The 22,080-nt window shown below is 39.1% G+C and overlaps 1 pseudogene; it reads left to right on the top strand.

Annotated features, from left to right (window-relative positions):
• The first annotated feature begins 14,309 nt into the window (after positions 1 to 14,309).
• Positions 14,310 to 16,214, top strand: LOC147436311 (uncharacterized; annotated as a pseudogene).
• The last annotated feature ends 5,866 nt before the right edge of the window (positions 16,215 to 22,080 follow it).

Raw genomic sequence — 22,080 nt, 5'->3', positions numbered from 1 at the left:
GAGAGAGAGAGAGAGAGAGAGAGAGAGAGAGAGAGAGAGAGAGAGAGAGAGAGAGAGAGACTCAATCTGGAAGAAATTCAAAGAGAGCAAGAATATAAGCAAGGAATTTTGCAAAAAAAAAGGGGAGACAGAGCTCTCCTACCATCCGCGCGAGCAGATGATGGGGGAGCTCTGTCTCCCCCTTTTTTTTTCAAGAATTCCTTGCTTATATTTTGTTATGTATATATAGATTGTATATTTAGATATGTATACATACATCTATATATATATCTATATAGTATATATAAGTAGTATAAATTAAATACATATTCTATATTATGTGCTCATTGCATTAATTATGTGCTTAAAGGGGATTGTAGCCAAATAGCATGTAGAGGCCAATCCATAAGAAGTTACGGTCCCCTCTGCATGCAATTCAGCTACAACCCCCTTCAAGGGGTACACACACACACACACACACAGAGAGATATGTATATGTATGCATATATACATCTATATATATATATATATATATATATATATATATATATATATATATATATATATATATATATATATATATATATATAGTATTTATAAGTAGTATATATTAAACACATATTCTATATTATATACTCATTGCATTAAGGATGATTAATGGTTCATTCAAAAAGTTAATTATAATTAGCACAAATTTAAAGACACAGCGTGCAGTTTTTCTCCACAAATTTTGAAAAAAAAGGGAGACAGAGCTCCCTCTTTTTTTTCAAGAAATTCTTGCTTATATTTTGTTATATATATATATATATATATATATATATATTGTATATATAGATATGTATATGTATGTATATATACATTTATATATATCTATATAGTATATATAAGTAGTATAAATTAAATACATATTCTTTATTATGTGCTCATTGCATTAATTATGTGCTTAAAGGGGGTTGTAGCCGAACGGCGCTCAAAGGCCATTCCTCAAGAACTTATTGTCCCCTCTATGCACCGTTCGGCTACAACCCCCCTTTGAGGGGCTTATATTTATTTATTTATTTATTTATTTATTTATACTTAGATATATATATGTTTGTATATATACATCTAAGTATAAATATATGTACACACACACACACACACACACACACACATATATATATATAAGTAATATATATTAACATATTCTATATTGTGTGCTCATTGCATTAATGATGATTAATGGTTCCTTCAATAAGTTAATTATGATTAGCACAAATTTAAAGACAACACGTGGTTTTACTCCACAAATTTTGAAAAAAAAAGGTAGATAGAGCTCCCCTATCATCAGCACGGGCGTGGATGATAAGGGAGCTCTATCTCCCCCCCTCTTTTTTTTCAAGAATTCCTTGCTTGTATTATGTTATGCGGACATGAATTCAAGCTAAATACATAAATTAGCTCAAGAATTCCTTGCTTATATTATGTTATGTGAACCAGAAACCTAGCAGCTGATGGGGGGGCGCTCTACCCACCCTTTTTTGTGTTTTTCATAGAGATACGTGTTCATTTCTATTTGGGAAAATATCCATCCTATGACGTTCACAATAGCCAATATATCACAAAATAAAGGGGGGAACAGAGAAACCCCATCATCCATGCGCGCGGGGGTGATAGGGGGGGGATTTGTCCCCCCTTTTTTTTCGTTTTTCCAGAGAGATGCATGTTCATTTCTGCATTTAGTTGGGTTTATTTGGCAAACTCTTCGTCATGTGCCGTTTACGAAAACTCTACAAATCACAAAATAAAGGGGGGGAAGAGCCACCCCATCATCCGCACGTGCGGATGATGCATTGGCTTTGTCCCCCCCCTTTTTTTTTGCAATTCACGGACTGTCATGAACGGCATAGGACGTAGAATGCGCGGACACATGACGGACTACTGTGAGCAGCATAGGACGAAGAGAGCAAACAAACATAGAGGGAGAGAGAATCGACGGAGACAAACTACATATGTGCGTATCTCTTTAGATACTCGACAAAAAGTGATTCATCTCCATTCTCAAATATATAAACCCTAACTAACTATGTTAAAATTGTAAGCATTAAAAAAACAAGCGGTGGGACTCATTAAAGCCAAATAATACAAGTAATATAAGTCAAGCAAAGATTAAACTATATAATAAGATTATATATATTGTAAATAAGTTATATAATATATGACCTATGATAGTATATATTATATATAATATACTATATACAATATAGAATATATATAGTATACTATATACGATATATTGTATAAAGTATATATATCATATATGATATATGTATAACATAGTATATGTAATATACCTTATAGTTTATATATTATATATAGTATATATGTTATAGTATATACATAACATAGTATACGATATATAGTATACAATCTATAGTAGATATATAATGGATATAAGTCATAATATAAATATAAATATAAATATAAATATATATATATATATATATATACACACACACACACACACATAATATAGTAATTACAAAGTAATATATATTCTATAGTATATATAGTATATAAAAAGATACATATCATGTAATACATATACGATATACACTACACAATATATAAAATAATATAGATGTAGCAAAAAGAATGTTGTGTCTGATGCCTTATCAAGGGGGCCAAATTTTAGTTGTGTCTATTCCTTATCATCATGAGCTTGATGACATGAAGGAACAATGTGCATGATGAAGATTTTGCTAGAATCTATGATCAGCTTGTTGATGGACAACGTCATGAACACTATCTTCTCGAAGATGGATTTAAGGTTATGACTGAGAGTCATTCTCCACCGTATGCATGGCATCGAGGCATTGATGCAACAGTGACATCGATAGAGACCTTCTTCTATTGGCCTACTTTGAGAGGAGGTAGTGCTTGATATGCCAAAAGTTCAGCCAAACAAACAGGAAGCGTACTTAAAAGAAGCCCATATACAACCAAAAAGAATTCACAATGGGAAAACACAGAAATATCAACGAATACAAAGGCTGTGAGCTCATTGGCCTAGACAACAAAATACTGTCATTGACTATGTCAACTCATGTGAAACATGTGCAGCTATATCACCTATAGAGCATGCTACTCTTTTTAGGGTATCAGCTACACCAAAATGGAGCTCCTACATAGTATAATATCTTGAAGCAGGCTCTCAAGAGAGATGAGTAGAACGCGCATGAAATTCTACCCCATGCACAATTTTAGAGTAGCCCTTCTTGTGTTTGAATGTGCTAGTTTCCATACAGCAAGTTATTGTAGCTACCTGAATAGGTTTTGCAATAGCACTCCGCCCAAAATTCTGATTTGTAGGTGGGATATTGACTTGAGTCGGGTTCCCTTGTCCAGCTCTAGGATTCCTAATTTTCCTCCCTTGATTTTCCTACGCTTAACTATGTCATGCTTATCTAATAATGGTTAAGCCAAAGGTAAGCCCCAAAAGACTCCATTATTGTCATCAACAAGTAGCCATTTGTCTTTGATTCCTATGATACCATCTCAAAGGATACGATAGACTGGTTTGATAACGACGAAGATATGATTGATGAGCCTAGGGAACCATAAAAGAAATAATTGCTATATAAACTGAAACACATGCTTTGTTAATATTGGCCTTGCACTCCTTCAAGCTAGTATGCTTCATGAACCACTTAGTATCCTCTTGGTTACATACCCTATCTAACTCTACACCATGCAAATAATTCTACCACTTACATAGTGCATGTATGATGGCATGTAGTTCTCTTTGGTGAGTAGAGTAATCTTAGTAGGCATTAAAATTGATAAGACACTACAATGGCTGACAAATAGATTCATTGCTATGAAGAACATCCACATAGTATTGATCATTTAGGAGGCAACTGAACGTTCCCTCTCAACAATGTTAAAATTGATTGAGATAATGCACAAAAGGTTTGCAAGTACAACCACAATATATATATATATGTGTGTGTGTGTGTGTGTGTGTATCTGTATATGTGTGTGTGTGTGTGTGTGTGTGTGTGTATGTTATGGTTGTACTTGCAAACCTTTTGTGCATTAGAGAGAGAGAGAGAGAATAAAATAATAGAAAAGAAGAGACCATTTAATGCTATAAGAACAACCTGAAGAGAGCTCCAAGGTGTATTCTACATCCATAAGCTTTGCATCATCTCATTAGTACTTTCCACATTGGCCATAAAGGAGATAACTACTATAGCTAGGTGCATAGGGTTGTCTGGACATGTGCACGTGGCCATTGCCTAGTGTTGCAAGAGGAGTTTGACTCCAACTAAGTGCACAAGGAGAATTTCCTTCCTAACTGGACAAAGTTACTTCGAGTGACATTTATAAAAAATCTTAAACACTAAGCATTCTTTTAGTCTTTTCACACCATGCTATTCAAGTATCTAGAGGAGGTTTTGGATTTTCTCCTATTTTTCCAATCGTCATGATTGATGGTGCGATATCAAAGTTCTGGTCATCTTCGCTCGAAATTATACTTTGCTCGCTTTTTTTTCTTGGGTAATGGAAATCCTAAAGCATGTATATCCATAGCTACAAAAGAAATATAGGAGAAGTGGGGCAAACTAGCACTCAGACAACAGAATCACGTGAAGCTACAATTGGCTCAATAATTAGCTCATCCAAAATCTTACAGAGTTCTTCTGTGGCTTTCACTTTATCTATTGCTTTAGAAGGTATGTGATTGAGGCCAAGGTATATCATTTGTCTAAGATTTATGGATACAAATTCACCTATTGTAATGAATAAATGACCAAAATATTTATTGAACCCTATCATTTTTTTCATGACAAACACAGCTATTAACTGCAGTTTTCAGAGCACAAAATGTTATTGTATAGCAAAACCTTTAGAGGTGCATCAAAAGACCAAGTAAACATGCAATTATCCCATACACTAGTGGTTTTAACATTAAGGCCAAAAACGTAAAAACAAAAAAAAATACATGATGCTATTCAAGTCCATAGATGGGTTTAACAACCTTATAAAAAGAAAAAAGAAAGGTCTTCTCTTGTTGTCAATAGGTAGGGTAAATCTACCTCTAGTACCCCTGTAAACTTGCATCTCACTGTTACACTAGAGCTTTAGCATTTTTAATTCAAACAACGGTAAAGGATTTTTTAATTCAAGCAACATAAAGAAATTTTCAAGAAACAGTAAAGGATTGTCTAGCTCTTTGTGATGCGCAAGGTGGGTGGGGTAAGAAAGTGTATTGGCATATGTAAGGTAACTAATAGAGGAATCAACAAGTGAAGAGTCTTTTCATTTCTGGTGGGGGGGGAGGAGCTAAATAAGTTGTTCTTTGTGGAGTAACAACCTTTATCTTCTTCTAGGCGACTATATTAGCATCATGCATACCGCTTTTGAACCTTCCTTCAAAGGGATTCTCTTTTAGATGTAGGATGGAATTTTTTATGAAGATATCCACCCCTATGATAGTCCTAGATGAGGGTGGGAGGTGTCTAAAGAGGAATCAGTTTTGATGGAATCCTATTGTTTTTGTCTATAGAATAGATGCACCAACAAGGCTTTGATAGATTCTTGAGCCTCTTGCCACTAAAACATACTCTTGTTGTCAGTACTCAAAGAAGTGACTTGGATGGGGCATGGAGATTCTTTAGGAGTGGCAACCTCAAGAAGTGAACCTAACAAGAAAATGTGTTAGTCTCTATAAGCAAATCACCGACTCAAAGATCAAAAAATTTACCTATGTCCTATCTCACTACTCTCAGTCATCACGCTATTTCAATGACTAAATAGATTTGAATAGCCATGAAACTTTAAAGGAATATATATTAGGTCTACGGGGACAAGTCTTTAAAGTCTAACAACATTATGACAAGGTACAAAAATCACGATCCATCATTTTCCAAGACATAAAGACTACAATAGAACCATTCAAACAAGTTGCCCTATTGAAGATCCATTTTTAATGGATTGAAAATGTTTGAATCCATTTCAAAATATACCATCAATAATGCCTCTTCAAAGGTTTGCATTTAGTGTGAAGGCAAGAACATGATGCATACATTAATGCCCATGATGAAATTCTTTGAAGGTTCTTCCTAGAGGTCCTAGATGATGCCACTAGTGCCTTTAAGAAAGACTTCCCATGGGTTCTTCGCTTTGTCAATGCTGCTGAAAGCTTCTATGCAAGTGATAATCATCTTTGTTATTTTTCATGTCATCTGGCATGTCATGTCTGGTACATCCCACAACATTGCTATTGTAGTTGAGAGGGTGTGTAGCATATATGCTTCTATGGGCATGGTGTTTTGTTTTGGATTGGCAAGGATAGGGTAATTCAACACCATCTTTCCCCTACTCTTCCACACTGCATAGGTATCCCAAGGTTTCCATTGGAGAGGGGGAATAAGAACACCCTTCCCCCAAAACACTTAAAATTGCCTCAGTATAGGCCAAGGCATTCAAAACATCCTCCTCATCTCAAAATCACCTTCAACATGACACATTTTACCAAAAACGTACACATGACTGTGCACCAACAAACACAAACACACCCTTGGGAATTAACGACCATGCACCACCTAGATTGTTTGTATCACACAAACCACAACCACACACAATACCTCTCTCTCTCTCTCTCTCTCTCTCTCTCTCTCTCTCTCTCTCTCTCTCTCTCTCTCCCCCTTTGCACCACAAGGGGTCCGGGAAACACACTTCCGCACCGACACTGGCACCGTCACACCAAAGAGTAACATAAGGAGAAGAGGGGGTCGGGAGAATAGACAATAGAATTCCTGCAATGAAGCTTGATGCAATCACAAAACACCTCACGACATTCCACACTTGTAAAAAAACTTCTCCGCAGATCTCACTCGCCTCCAAAAAGTCTCCAAACAAACTCCAAAATGCCCCTTATAGGGGGGAATTACAACTTTAGTAGGCTTTTCTCCATTGAACAAGTGTCCAAGTTTGCTTTTGGTATTTTGCATGGGAATCATCTTCTTTTTGTGAGGGCAGTGCCCTTTTGGATGATAGATCAAAGTGTTCTCGTCCACCTCTCTCTCTTGATGGGCTTGCCATTTGACCCAATCTCTTTCCTAGCCATGGCGATGTTGCTATCGGGGGGGTGCCTCCTCTTGCCTCCAATAAAATAGGGGGGAGGGATGCATGCCCCCTCGTGTGTGAACCAGTCCTAGTGGGCATTTCCAAATTGCCATTGATTGCTCGTCAATGCCCAATGGGTGCCACAGTATGTCCAAGAGACACCACAACCCCATAAACCTACTGCTCAGCACCCACAATAATGGGTGCCACAGTATGGCCAAGAGACACCACAACCCCATAAACCTACTGCTCAGCACCCACAATAGTGTCGATTTTTGACACAGGCGAGGGGGGGTGAGGGGCCACCATGGAGCTCTCTCTCTCTCTCTCTCTCTCATGTTACCAAAGGCATTATATTGTTCCACTATATATATCATGGCATTGACATTCACCCATGTGCATGTGGGATCATTCCCTACACCATGTGGAATCTTGCGGGGAGTTCCCCTCCAAACACCTCAAAAAAATCCCATCCATTATATTAAAAATGTTCCCTTTTTTTCCATTTTGAAACCGATTTCCCCATTTTCTCAGTAGCCCGATGATCAAGCCGTAAAGATGTGGTAAGACTTCATATCCCTAACTTCAAATGATGATAATCTTGCTACATTTTGCCTTCCCCCAACAACGAGCCACAAAATGGAAAAAAAACACTGGATCCTTCACTACCGCCACTATCCTCTGACTTCAACTGGGCACAACTTTGGACACATAACTCCGATCGGTACTTTTTAACTTCTAGTGGACTTCATACACTACACACTATCTTTGTGAACCTTGGCAAGCTCAAAAAATCTCTTGATGGAAAACTTATCAAGGCAACCAATTGGGCATAGAATTGGTCCCCGACAAAACCTTGAACTACCCATAACTTGGCCGTTTGGACTTTGATTGCCAATCCAAAAATATTGAGATGCTCCATAGCTAAGCACTTTAGATGTATCCAATCATCCTTGGTTTGACCATCCATCTGCACGTGCCCATTCGGACGAGAATCCTCAAAGAACCTTTTTCTTCAAACTGTCATAACTTGAGTTGTATATCTTTGATTGACAGGCCGTTTGGACTAGCTTGTAGAGCACTTTGAGGAATATCCTTAAAACTTCTATTTTAGCACTTTGAACCTCTAATCAACCACCTTTGATAGGCCATCTAGAAAATCAGCTTGGACCTCTGCAATCACATGCTTTCCCTCGACCTTCATCTCTGCTTTACCACTTTGGCAAGCAACAGTAGACACCCATAGCACTGTTGTTCCCTCTTCATAGCACCGACCAGCTTTATGGAAAATAAGCTAGGGTTAATCCTCACATGTTGTGGGGAATTCCTATAGATGGTTTCATCTTGAGGATGATTTTCAATCCATCTTTTTCTCCAGAGGTTGGCTCTCAAGGATGAGTAGAACTTGCTCTTGTGTAACTGCTACCCCTTCATAATCTCCAAGTGCAGTTGGTTCTAGAGTTGGAAGCAACTTCTTCTTCCACAAGATAGCTTCTTGCTTCATTAAGAGAAGGGCTAGCATGTCGTGGCCATTTTTTTTTTCGTTCATCTAGTTGTATCATCAGAAGTGTTGTAGACTCCAAAACCTTTAGCTCATATTACATGTATTTTTTGGCTACTCCATCCGGCATATTATCTACTATCCATTGCTTGAGCTCATCTCAAGCAACCAGTTGTGGTCTGTCTTCATCTTTATCATGAATTCCACCCATGGTTGAAGTACTAGGTAGGTCTATGAATGGTAGCTGATCAACACTTTCAAACTCTATGTCTATTCTCTAGGTGATTGGTACATGTTTGGGTACTTGTGATGAGAAGTGCCACCCAAATCCACATCTTTGGCTTCCAATCCTTAAGCATGCATCTTTGACTTTGCAATAAAATCTACTTTTGCTTTGGCAAGTTGTTCTTGCAAATTTGTTGCTCCTTTTGGGCATTGGTGGGGTAAGCATCCTAGCCATCAATAGTTGCCTTTGCAACTTCTCTTGTTCCAACTTAGCCTAGAGTGCTTTAAGTTCTTTTGAATTTTCTATTGAAGGGAAAGAAGTAGATGCTCCTAGTGTCACATCTTGATTGGAAAGAAAAGTGGAGAGGGTATGATTCACAACATCATATGAGTCACATAACTTCAAGTACTTCTTCCTCTCTCTTCCATTTCTAGGACTTTGTAAATATCTTCAACATTCTTATTTGTTTTCTGTAGGTCTGTTTGTAACATCTAATTGTCCCTTTGCAGACCTTCCACTAGCTGGTTAAGCTCTACCACCTCTTGATTTTCTCTTTCCGTGGCTTCCTTGGCCTCTTTTGCTTCTATGATCCAAGCCTTGGTCACCATTTTTTGATAGTTGAATTGGAGTTCCAACATGTCAAGGTTTTCTTGGAGGTCAAACTTTTCAACTACCCTCATGGCTACTTTTGCATCTATTGGCTACAAAGGAGGGAGGTCTCTTTTCTCTATGTCCTCTTGTCTTTGTGATGTATCAACATGACCTTCTAGTTGTGGAGGGGACTTTGGTATGTTGGTAGCCCTGTCTTGTGCAAAGTGTTGCCCAAGACTTTTCAACTACCCTCATGGCTACTTTTGCATCTATTGGCTACAAAGGAGGGAGGTCTCTTTTCTCTATGGCCTCTTGTCTTTGTGATGTATCAACATGACCTTCTAGTTGTGGAGGGGACTTTGGTATGTTGGTAGCCCTGTCTTGTGCAAAGTGGTTCTACATGGAGTCGATCATGCATCTCTTCTTCATTTTGGAATTCCAAATTTTGTTTCTCTGATATGATTTCAATTTGAGAGAGAGTTTGTGTGGAAGACCATCCTTTCTCATGCACAGAGGTAGATGGTGGAGAAGGTGGTTTGGGAGAGATAGTCTCCCTAGCTCCCTCTATTATATTTACAACAACCATTGTTTTTGGAGCAACAATCTCCTCATGACATGTAGCTGGATTACAAGGAGAATCCAAGATTGAATCGAGCTCTATAGTTCTTTGTCTCTTGGATTTCACCTCTCTCTGATTAGATTTATGCTTCATGTTTTGATGGATTCTTTGTCTTTCAACATCAGCCAATTTAAGGCTATCTTTTGCACTTTACGTTCTCTCTTCTTTGAGCTTTTATAGCCTCACATCTAGTCCTGAATCATCCGAGTCTAAGGAAGAAAAAATTTGTTGTGTTACCGTAGATTTATTTTTCTCTTTTGTTTTCTTTGCAAGCCATTTTGCTCTCAACCTTTGAGCCTCCTCCATGGATTGATTATTTGCACTTTCGTTCTTGGAATATGTTCCTCTTGTTGTGGTTTCTTCATGACAAGGGAAATCTCTATTTCTTCTTCTACGTCAATTATTTGGTACTCTGAAGGGATATCCTCTTTTCTTTTGATCTTTCCATGTCCACACAAACTATCTTATAGCTCTGTTCACCATTTATGGTGTTTGAGGTCTTGGGATAGAGGCCCCACCAAAGCAAACAAGAGGCACATGAGATTTTCCATAATCATGTTCACATAAGCTTTTGTGAGTACAAAATGTGCATTGTAATGATCTCTCTCTTCATGGGAGAAAGAATAATGTAAGGTTTCTTTGGAGGGGAGATTGACTCCAAGTAAAATTTGGTCTGCAACTATTGTTATTGTCTTTGTATGGCAAACTTTGCACAATTACACATTAGCTTGTTAATCTAAGAATATCTCATGTGAATATTGCAACATTGGGTGAGTTTCTCCCTTTCCTCACTAAGAACTGAACTCCTCAGGCAGATGATTGTTCACGTTTTCTTATCGTTGATGCACTCTAACCCTTATGTTGAACACCTTGGGCAAGTCCTTCTGGGTCAATTTCACCCTTTTATCAGTCAAGAAAAAATCGCGATCTTTTCCTCACTCTAAATTTTTTGTTCTATTTTGAACTTTGTCTTGAATGTAGCACTTCCATAAGATTCTATAGACCCACTTTATGCAACAAAAGCACTTTTTATGTAACATTCTTTGCAATTTTCACTATTTCATCATGCATACAACTCACATAATCACTTTTTTTAAACCAAATCTAAGCCAAAGTAGAGTAAATTCTTCCTCTAAACTTCTTCTATTTACCCTACTCTTATGACAAAGAAAACAACTCAAAAAGTCACACCTACCCTAGAAACTATTATATTTACGTTTTCTTTGTGATTTTTTTAGCCTCTTGCTCTAACAACTAACAAAGCTATGCACCAAGCTCTACTCCTATGCTCAATATTCTATTCTATCTCTCTTCTACTCCTATGGTGGAAAATCACCACTAAATCACATTAAGGATACCTTGATCTATATATCTAACCTAACTTAGGCAACTCTCCTGGTTTTTGTATGTGTTTACATGGGTTATATGAGATAGCGAGCAAGCATTTCCGAGCAACAAAATAAACGAGCGAGTCTCTTGAGAAATGTCACTACTAGTGAAACAAATTTGAAATTGCAATGGTTATTTACACACAGTATTTTGGTTGCAAAAAACAATTTATGTTCAAAAAAGGAGCTCATCTTATAGTTGAAACTACCGCTTGTATGAGGGAGACATAGATATAGACAATAAATTATATGAGAGTTATAGAGAGACTTAGCTTGCTAGCACATTACAAAACATATGCTTGGATCAACAAGGAAAATAACATGACACCATTTTTTAGAGTTGTACAAAATTTATTTGAAGCACATTTGTCGTCTATAAAGAGATTCCCTCTTTGAGACTGATCGCTACTCCATTGCTAGGTTGGTCATGCATGCAATAAAAGAATAGCTCTGTTGTTCAAACCCTCTCCATGGCAATCCACACTCCATGAGGGATCAACTTGAATCTAGTAGGTAGTGTCTCATAGTGATCATGTCAGTAGAAGCCATCCCTAATTCTTGAAACAAGGGAGAACTTGCTCCAATGTAAAGCGGAAGGAGCAACACATCTAGTATCACCACCAACAAATTACCCAATACGCTGATGTGTTGGAGTGAAGAAAAACTCAAGCACACATCATAATGTTTGCGTGCCAGCACTCTCTACAAAAATTAACATACACATTTTCTATAAATACACGTATCCCAACAAAGATATAAAGATCTTAACACTAGAACCACCAATGTTATACCCAAAACATGTGGCAAATTATCATCATCCATAAGGTCAACAACTCTCTGCTTGTCCTTATCTAACAATATTGTTGCTTTAAATTAAAGTCAAGTGTCCCAAAAATAAGAGAATGCAAAAAAACCCATAGTTAGACCACATGTCAAAGAAAGTTTGAATCAAATTTACAAGCGTGGGTGGTTCTGTCAGATGGCATAGAACAATAATGTGGATCAGCAATATCTATGGTTGTGGGTGGTGGAAGATCCGCAAAGGGTGCTTCCCTCATCTGGATAGACAGTAGCTCAATTGGATATCTGTGACTGTGGGTGGTGGAAGATCCGCAAAAGGTGCTCCCCTCATCTAGATAGCATGTAGCTCTCTCTCCCTAGCAAGGACATACCCTCTATCCATGTTGATCCATCAAGGACAATGCTCAAGCTCCCACTGTAGGATATGATGCATGCTTGTGGATACAACTGCTTACTACGCGATAACTATATGATTTTATGCTCATACACAAAACAATTTTTCCAATAGTGATTCTAACTGCACCTGAGAAGCTTTATCTTTGTACTCTATGTTTCTATCTTTCCATAGAGGGTCCCATGTATCAATGAGGTGATCTATGCTCAATAATAACCACACAAAAGAAAACCTTAAAACAATTCAACCAAAAGCATGAAATAGGAAACAAAAGCACTTTGAAATGACAATGATTACATGTCACTATGTCATCTAAGTTTTGCATGTTCACATAGAGACTATAAAGGCCCCCTTTTTACTTCATGTAACCCTCTCTAGAAAATGTAGGCTTTAGACCTAAAACATTAGACTTCAAACCACAAACTCATGCATATGGAATGAGCCCTACAGCCTTGTTGTTTTAAGAATGTCCTCTCCCCTATCAATATTCAAGTGAGAGTCATCTGCGTCATCTAAAATAGCCCCCACCTAAGGTGCAATATGAAATGGTACTGAGTCCATGGCAGCTTATTGCCTAGCTAAATGAGGATCTACATCATCCAATGCCCCCTAACCCAATGCATGTACTTTGGCTCTTATCACCATGAAGATCGGTATCGTCGTAGTCCTCTGTGGACTGACACTGAACTCACTTGGTAACAACAAATTGTATGAGCAATAGCAGAAGATGTCCCTCTTCCTCTGGAGCCTTTTCTAAGTGCAAGACTACAATTAATTTTCAAACAAATTGAAAATATTCCATTAAACATAACACAATGATTACATCTTTTTGTATTTTCACATACTAAAATTAACATTAGAAAATAAATTGAATAATTTTGAAATATAGATAAATTGAATGCAAAGAAAGATAGTATCCCATTACAATCAAATTTACAATACCATCCTCTCTAATCATATAATTGTGCATCTGCAAAATGAAGTGAAAAGGGTGAACCCCCTCCGCCCCATGACCTGTCGTCGTCAGTGCAGGATGACAATTGCAACCATTTTGTGACAAAAGGAAAACTAGTGATTCTTTTTTTTCCATTAATAATCTTTGTCTGCACAATATCAAGTGAAGAGGGTGAAAAAAAACCCCTTCTGACATGTCGTTAGTGCCAAACATCGATTGGAACCATTTTGCAACACAAAGGGTGAAAATAAACCCCCTCTTGTCATGTCGTCAGTGCTTGAACGACAGTCAAACTTGGAAAGAATAACCCCTCTCCACGAGGAAAAAGTAACCCCTCTGAACATGCCATCAATGTTGATCGTTCTGAAAAGGGTGAGAAAAAAAACCTCCCGATATACCGTGAGTGACGTGAGGTTTTTTGCTCGCGTTTTGCGCTTGATATCGTAAAGACAAAAGCTTATCAATTGATAATGCAAAACACAAAAAAACATTGGTTTCCTTGCTCAGGTCTGCCCGGAAGCTTTAGCACAATAGGGTTGCCAGGAGGAAGGTTCAGAGTGAGGTGTGAGTGGGCAGGCTGCGACGCTTGAATTAGAGGATGGATGACCGGCTAAATGGGATATGGGCCACCTCCAGCCCTCTAAGTGAATTAAGTCCCTTTAATTCAAACGCCCTTTATGGGGCTTATGGGGGAGCCCTCTTAGCGTAACTGCCCTAAACATTTTTCTATACACACCTCTGTAGCAAATTACCTCCCCCTACTCCTAGGACAGTGAGTTTAGATTCTAGAGGCAAGACTTCTCCCGTTCTGAAGTATTTCAATGAAGAGAGCACTCACAAGCTAGTATTTGAGCAAAGATCTTCTTGGCCTGCCCATATGGAGGTATTGCATCCATTTTCCCAATTGATGTTGAGGATTGTTATTCACCAATTTGCTTGCAAAAAATTGCAAACTGTAGTTACATGATTTTTTTTTTTGGTGAAACTTTAATGAATCTCAATACTCTTAATGAGGTGCATCTGTATAAGGTTAAACTTGTATTTAAGAACCACTATTCCCTGGGCGCTTATGTGCATCCTAGTCAAAACTTGTGATTTGTATACCCCTTGCATGTAGACGATTGAATATGTTGTATAAATGTGCTTGAAATAACACATGAAAATAAGTGGAAGAGGCTTCCCATAAGTTATTACTATTTCATGGCAGAAGAGGACAATGATGGAAAGAGTTACAGATGGACAAGATGATCATAGCAAGGTGAAGAAGTAGCTTGCTATATTGATAGAGAGATCCAAGTCCAATTTGATTCACAATTTGATTCGAGCTAAGAGAAATGCTGACAAATTAATAATGAAGCTCGGTGGGGTATGTGAATGGTATTTGTAAGAATGATAAAGTGAATTCTGTGGAGAAGCAAAATGCAATTTTCCTTGAAAAGGAGGGCTAGCAAGTAAAACTAGATGCTATGAAGTTGTGGTATGAGTTGCCAAACTAGTAAACCTGCTATGTAGAGCTTGAAACATGAGCTTATGGTTTGTGTGGAGGCTAAAGATGAGGTAGTTAGGCTAGTTGAAGAGGCCATGAGTGCACTTGAGTCAGCAGCAAGGGGTCCACTTTGATGGAGTGATTGCACAACAGTTGGGATGGATGACTTGATTGATAAGCTCCCACAGTCCATGGAAAGTAGCCTTCTCAAAATTGAGGTACCCTTAAGTAAACAACACATAAGAAAACATTGCAGCCTCTTGTTGTTGTAGAAATCAACAAAAATACAATTGAATCCCTCAAGTATGAAAGTTTTGATGCCACCATCAAAGATCTGAAAGTGGAAGATGTATAGCATAGGGACCAAGAGATGAGTGATTTCCTCACTAATTTCTCTCCAAAAGCCCTCCAGAAAAAGTTAGCAGCTACGAAAGAGGTTGAGCATAAGGCCATACAAAAGCAAATATAGAAACCGTGAGGGTGGAAGAAAAAAACTCAAAGAATGTTGAATCAATTGCTCAGGATCTACTTACCAAAACATCCAGACAATTGGAAGAAGCCGAAGAAAAGCTTGCCAAAGCGAGTGTGGAGGATGCTGCTCTCCTTGCATCTCTTGAATCACTTAAGGTTGAGCTTGAGAAGAGCCAACATGAAGCTATTCAAGATTTATAAAATAGGGAGGCAGCTACAAGAAACAAGACAACGAAAGTGCTTGAACACATGGAGAGGATGAGGGAGTCGAACCAAGCTCAACTATCAATTTGGAAAGAGAAGGAAGCTTCTACCATGCCATGTTCGAGTCTCTGTAGATAGATTTTGAAAGGCTTAAATCAAAAGAGACATTGGCACTGAAAAGGAGGGACTCGAACCAAGCTGAAGTGTCGATTTGAAAATAGAAGGAAGCTTCTACCTGTGCAATGGTCGAGTCTTTGTATATGGATTTTGAAAGGCACAAATTAGAAGAGACATTGTCCGGTGAAAAGGAGTCGATAGCAGCTACCAAGGTCTCAAAAATGAGCAAAGATCTCGGGAGAAAAAAGTTGGACGGATTGAGCAACAAAAGCACTCCTCTGATGAGATTGATGCCTTAAGGGCTCAAGCTTATGGGCAAAGCTTGATGCAAATCGAGCTAAGTTGGTAGCCCCTGGAGGAAATTTTTAGGGCCCAATTTTTGGTATGCCTTCGTTTGCCTTGGGAACTCGGTACTTAAATGAGGGAGTGGGAGCATAGCATGAAAGTCATGTTTTTAAAAATGGGGATGATGAGATTGCCCATATCCCAAGTATTTGGTTTAGGCAATGGTCTTAAAGTCTGAATTTCTAACAATGAATCACTGATTTGATGACATAACTATTTTCTTCCAACATTTTTGCACCTGTTCTAATTTGTTGTTAGATTCGCTCGAAATTTGTCTGAGCTCGATTTTTTGGCTCGTTGATTAGAAACCCCCGTTCACACTAGTCTCGGTAACTTTGCTCCTTGATAATAGTGCCAATGCCTGGGGAAGGGGGGGGTTTACATCACCTATCACACCTTATGAGGAGATAGACCCACGACAAAAATGTCAATCCTAGGAAGCAAGTGACTTCACTAGGGCATGGAGGCATGCCAAGAGGTTGTCAATCCCTTGTCTGAACATAGTACACTTTAGAAATACGACTTATGATGTCTCATGCTGCAAAAAACCCGCCTTTTCTCCCTGCAATCCTAATGAACATCAACAACCATATTCATTAGCAAATCAAATCCAATCAATACCAAATTGGCGGGCACTATCCTCACTAGGTTAAAAACACTTCTGGACCAAAAAACCTCAAATTTGCACACTGTAAAAAATTGCAATTTTTTACAGACGTAGATTTACATGTCACCAAATTGAATTGGACATATCTAAAAGGTGCTCAAAAGGAATCAAGACCAGGAATTCTTAAATGGAAACTTAATTTGAAGAGTAAAGAGTGAAATATATCACCTAGAAGGTTGTGAAAATTGACACTTGGATCTCCAATATAGATACAAGGTTGATATCCATGCATAGAGCTTCTTGAGACTAATACGATGGTGCTCACAAATTCTCAAAAGATTGAGTGTACGGTGCAGTGCGCAAGGATAAAATGTGCAATAAAAAGAAAACTCATAGTTGTACAGAGAGAAAACCAATGATTATCTCCCCTTCAAACCTTACAAAATTGCCTTTAATACCCAAGATAAGGGTCTCAAATGTACAAAGGTTCTCTTTGTTGGCGGTCATAGCATAGCACACAGCCCACCGACATAATGTCAATCCGGTGGATCAAAACTCGGCTAGTGCATGGAGGCGTGGATGCACCTAATATGATGGAATGAGGAATCTAAGGAGAGGGAAAAATCAAGATATGAGAAGAGGGAAATCCGAAGGAGCTATATCTACATACATACACACTTGATATACACTCTAACTCTCCAATCATGCGGACAACGACGCTGCTCCTACTTTAATAACGCAGTAAGCATGCACAAGGAAGCCTAATTAGAGTAATGCATGCAGCGCCCCCCCCCCCCCCCCCCCCCCCCCCCCCCTCCCTCCAAACACACACACACACACACTCTCTCTCTCTCTCTAATCTAGCACACATGCGAAGCAAGAATACTCAAAACTAGAGAGAGAAGAGACGATTAACACTAGTCATGTATCATTAGCACACATAGCTTGAAAGACAAGAGCAAGTAGAGAGAACTTAGCTTTCATTGCATTCAATGACGACTACACTTGTGTAAGGAAGAGCAAAAGGTTGTTAGCAAATGAATGGTAGAGGCTAAAGGGCAACACTCTCATCTAGATGAGTAGATGAGATGACATAAGCAAAAGTCGCCACCGCTGTAGATTTTGAAGTCGTACCAAAAGCGACATCTCTTAGAAGATTATGCCAACTCCAAAAACATCTAACTGCACATAGCTGCCACGAAAACATCTACCTCCATAACAACCAAGTCTGCTGCAATAAGCACATATTGCCTTGGATAATTGAGTTCGTGAAACCAAGTGTATCTCAAAAGCTCCACCACCTTCTTGGATATTGAGACAAACACCCCCTCAACCTTAATAGACAGAGATCTATTTTGCCAACGCTTTTTAATGATACAAAGTAGGTAGTAGCTGCTCCCAAATAATGGTAGAAGTTTGTGTTGATGTGACAAGTGAGTAGAATAGGGAATCAAAATCCCCATCAAGCTTAGACAAGTGACAAATGGCCATGTTTTCACAAAATCAACTTATTGCACACTACAACCTCATCTTTGAGCTCCTACATATGGGTAATAAGGCCCTAAAAGAGGATGATGCCAAGAACTAGAGGTTCAACATCGTCTTCTCAGGAGTAAGGACCCTGCCTAGTTTTGGCATCGTAAAACTTGCATTGGAAATCCCATACCTAATGAGTGATATACATATGCCAAAGGCAACTCAAAATGGAATCTGAACAATTGATAAGTAGGAAGAAACACACCTTGAGATTGAACTCGTGCCAAGACTAAACCATGGTTCCAGTAACTATAATTGAGCTTGATGTATGCGGTATGATAGAAGTGGTATTGATTGAAGAAGTACAGGTGGAACCAGCTAAGTGACCTCTAAAGGTAGATGAGCCTAGCATGCAGATGGTGGGACAAACAACGTTGAGTGGATCAATATGCTAAGGCCACAAGCTTCAAATAATAAAGATCACTTTAACGTGTTCTAGACTGTGAAGCAAGAACCATAAAACTTCTGCAATGAGCAAAAGCTAGGAAGTATGGTAGAAGTAGCGGTAAGTGTGTGTGTCAGAATGAGAGAATGATGCAATCCATATGTGTCTGAGAGAATCTTGGTCATATAGGAATGTTGAGTGCGAAATTGTACTCACAAAAAATTTAATGCACTCAAGTTGCACATGTTACTTCTCATAGACATATTGTTGAAAGGTATCAACTCGTCTTGCCTACTATCATCTTCTATTAGAGGGGTAATTAGCATAACGTCCATGTTGATGATGCCATTGGCATCAGGTACCAATTTTTGCATCGCATGAGTCTACAATGGCTAAAACATGCATTATTTCTTGCTCCGTGTTTGAATCAACATGATTCAAATTATGCACGGATATCCAAGAGAGAGAAGAACCTTGAGAATGAAGACCACCATGGACGAGACAAGAACTTGCTAATATCTCAATGTTATCCACACTTGAAAATTACAAAAAGAGGGATGGAATTACCAATGTACAGTGAAAAATAGTAAGTTAATGGTTGGAAATAAATAGAGGGACACCGCTTTCAGTCTAAAAAGGGTGATGAGGCTCTCATTGAAGGGAAACCAACACCGAAAGGGGCGGCAAAAATGAAAACTTATCTTGAGAATGAGGAGGCAGGGTGTAGAGGAGGGGCGACGCCACTAGAAAATGACAACGAGGAGGAGGAAAGGGAAGCGATTCTCCAAAACCCACAAGGTAAAGAAGAGGATGGCCATCTAGAAAGGGTCGAGTCGCATGGGGTTGTCAACCACAAAACACATGCCAAGGGATGGCAGCTGGCTCTAAATGCCATCTTAGAGATCACGAAGCAGAGAGAGAGAGAGAGAGAGAGAGAGAGAGAGAGAGAGAATTTCACCCATTCCAATCAACTCAACGGACAATCCAGGGTGGACGAGCATGTGAATGCACCCTCAAAGGAACAAGACTATGCAAAATCTTTTGTAGATCCTCTTTCTCTTTGTCGATTCGTTTTCTATTTTGACATGACCACACATCATCCAGTTCATGATCTCTCTCTCTCTCTCTCTCTCTCTCCATCGACTTGCAGGCTTGTAGCCTCTCTCACGTTGCCGCGCTTTGCCCTTCACCGGATCGTGCTGTATCTACATCGTCATGTGCTCGTGCTATCTTCTTGTGCGCACCCACCACCGTAGAGTCCCCATGCCCTGACGCTCTTCACAATGTAATCTGTGCAGCGAAGCCCTCTCCCCAATAGCAATCTTTGAGGCTCGTGGTGAAATAAAGGGTTATCGAGGAAGGGTGCCGCAGTGACAAGGGAGCAACGAGCAGCAAAGTAGGGAATCAGAGGGAAATCTTTCAAAGCAGTATTGGGTGAAATTGGCCTTTTTCATCATCATCATCATCATCAAATTGGCCTTTTTCATCATTCATTAAATTGAAGCTGAATTGAACTCCCCACACTCTGATAGTGCACACAGAGTCAGAGACCATGGATAGTTGCAGCAGAGAAGTGCTTGGTTTTTCTGCAGAAAGAGTGGAGAGGGGAAAAGAGAGGATTTTTGCAAAAGAGTGGAGAGGGGAAAAAAGAGGATTTCCTCAGAAAGAGTGGAGAGGGGAAAAGAGAGGATTTTTTCAAATGATGCCCTACAGAAATCCCAGCGGCGTTTACATCTACAGGGAGATGGTCATGCTGTAGCTTCTTCTGGTGCTTCCATTTTGAAGGCAGTCAACTCTTCAACTAAAATTTTCTGCAGACCTTTCTCCTAAGGAATTTGAGCAGAATTTCTATGCAGAAAGAGTGCAGAGGGAAAACGAAAATATTTTTGCAGATGATGCCCCTGGCCATGTTGCTATTTCTTGTGCAGCCTTTGTCAAAGCAGTGCCCTCTACTTCTGAAGTAATTTTTTCTGCAGACATTTGTCGTAAGGAATTTTAGTAGACTTTCCATCTACAAGGTAGTGACCAGGTTCTTACCTCTGTTGCCTTGGTGAAGGCAGAGCCCTGTCCCTCTTCTTCTGCTCTTAACTCTTCAGACATTTCTCCTGAGGATTTCAGATAGACTTTGCAAATACAAGGCAGTGGCCATGTTCTTACTTTAGATGCTTTGGGGAAGGAACAACCCTCTTGCTCTGCAAACATTCGTAAGGAATTTCAGCAGACTTTCCATCTACAGGGTAGTGGTCAGGTTCTTACCTCTGTTGCCTTGGTAGCCCTATCCTTCTTCTTCTGCTCTTAATTCTTCAGATATTTCTCATGAGGATTTCAGACAGACTTTACATATACAAGGCAGTGGCCATGTTCTTACTTTAGATGCTTTTGGAAAGGAACAACCCTCTTGCTCTGCTTCTGCTTCCGATGCCCTTAACTTTGAGCAGTGTCGATATTCACAGATTAATGGTCATACTCCTGTTGACGTTTATCGTGAGGATTTCAAACACACTTTGCATATACAAGGCAGTCGCCATGTTTTTACTTTAGATGCTTTTGGAAAGGAACAACCCTCTTGCTCTGCTTCTGCTCCTGATGTCCTTGACTTTGAGAAGTGTCAATATTTACAGAATAGTGACCATACTTATGTTTGTGTTGCCTTTGTGAAAGCAAACCTCTTTATTCAGACTTCTCTCTTTTGTCCTAGTCCTTCCTTTCCTACCAGTCTCAGCAGGCTATGCTTGAGCCTCCTGAGGCAAGCAAGGTCTTCGTCATCTTCGACATAAAGGTTGAGCTTTCAGCAAGGTCTGTCATCATCAACAAATTGGGTAAAATTGTGGAAGTTCAGGGACATTTTTCAGGAGACTTTGTATGCAATCTTAAGAATCAACATGAGCATGAGCTCCTCATAGACCTCGTAGATGGGCTTCTAGTCTTTCAGATGTCGTCGTCTAGTGTGATCGATTGTTTGCATGTGCTAGAACCCCAAGTTGCTGCTTACTTGCATCACCATTGCCTAGAGGATGCTATTGCTACCAAAACATCCAGCTCCTTGTTTCATGTCCCTCAACATGTTCGTCGAATTTTCCATGATTTCAACATCCATGACAAGAGGGGCTATGACGCAAAAGTGGATGATGCCCATGCTCGAAAGAGAGCGATACCTAAGAATGTTATGTCACGATTGAGATGGAAAGCTACTCTCAAGAAGAGGATCAAATTAGAAAAACATGCAAGAGCCAAACAATTTTAGTGAATTGTGTGTCAATAGCATTACTGGTTAAAACAAGTATGGTGGAGATGTACAACTCAACGGGCTTGGGACACTTTGATTTCAATTCGCGATATCTCGATGTCAGGGGATTTTTACC

Source organism: Adiantum capillus-veneris, chromosome 18 (assembly GCF_014529385.1).
Source record: "Adiantum capillus-veneris isolate H3 chromosome 18, ASM1452938v2, whole genome shotgun sequence".
Lineage (NCBI taxonomy): Eukaryota > Viridiplantae > Streptophyta > Polypodiopsida > Polypodiales > Pteridaceae > Adiantum > Adiantum capillus-veneris.
Note: the sequence above shows the minus strand (reverse complement) of the source record. Positions and strands in the feature narration are given on the sequence as shown.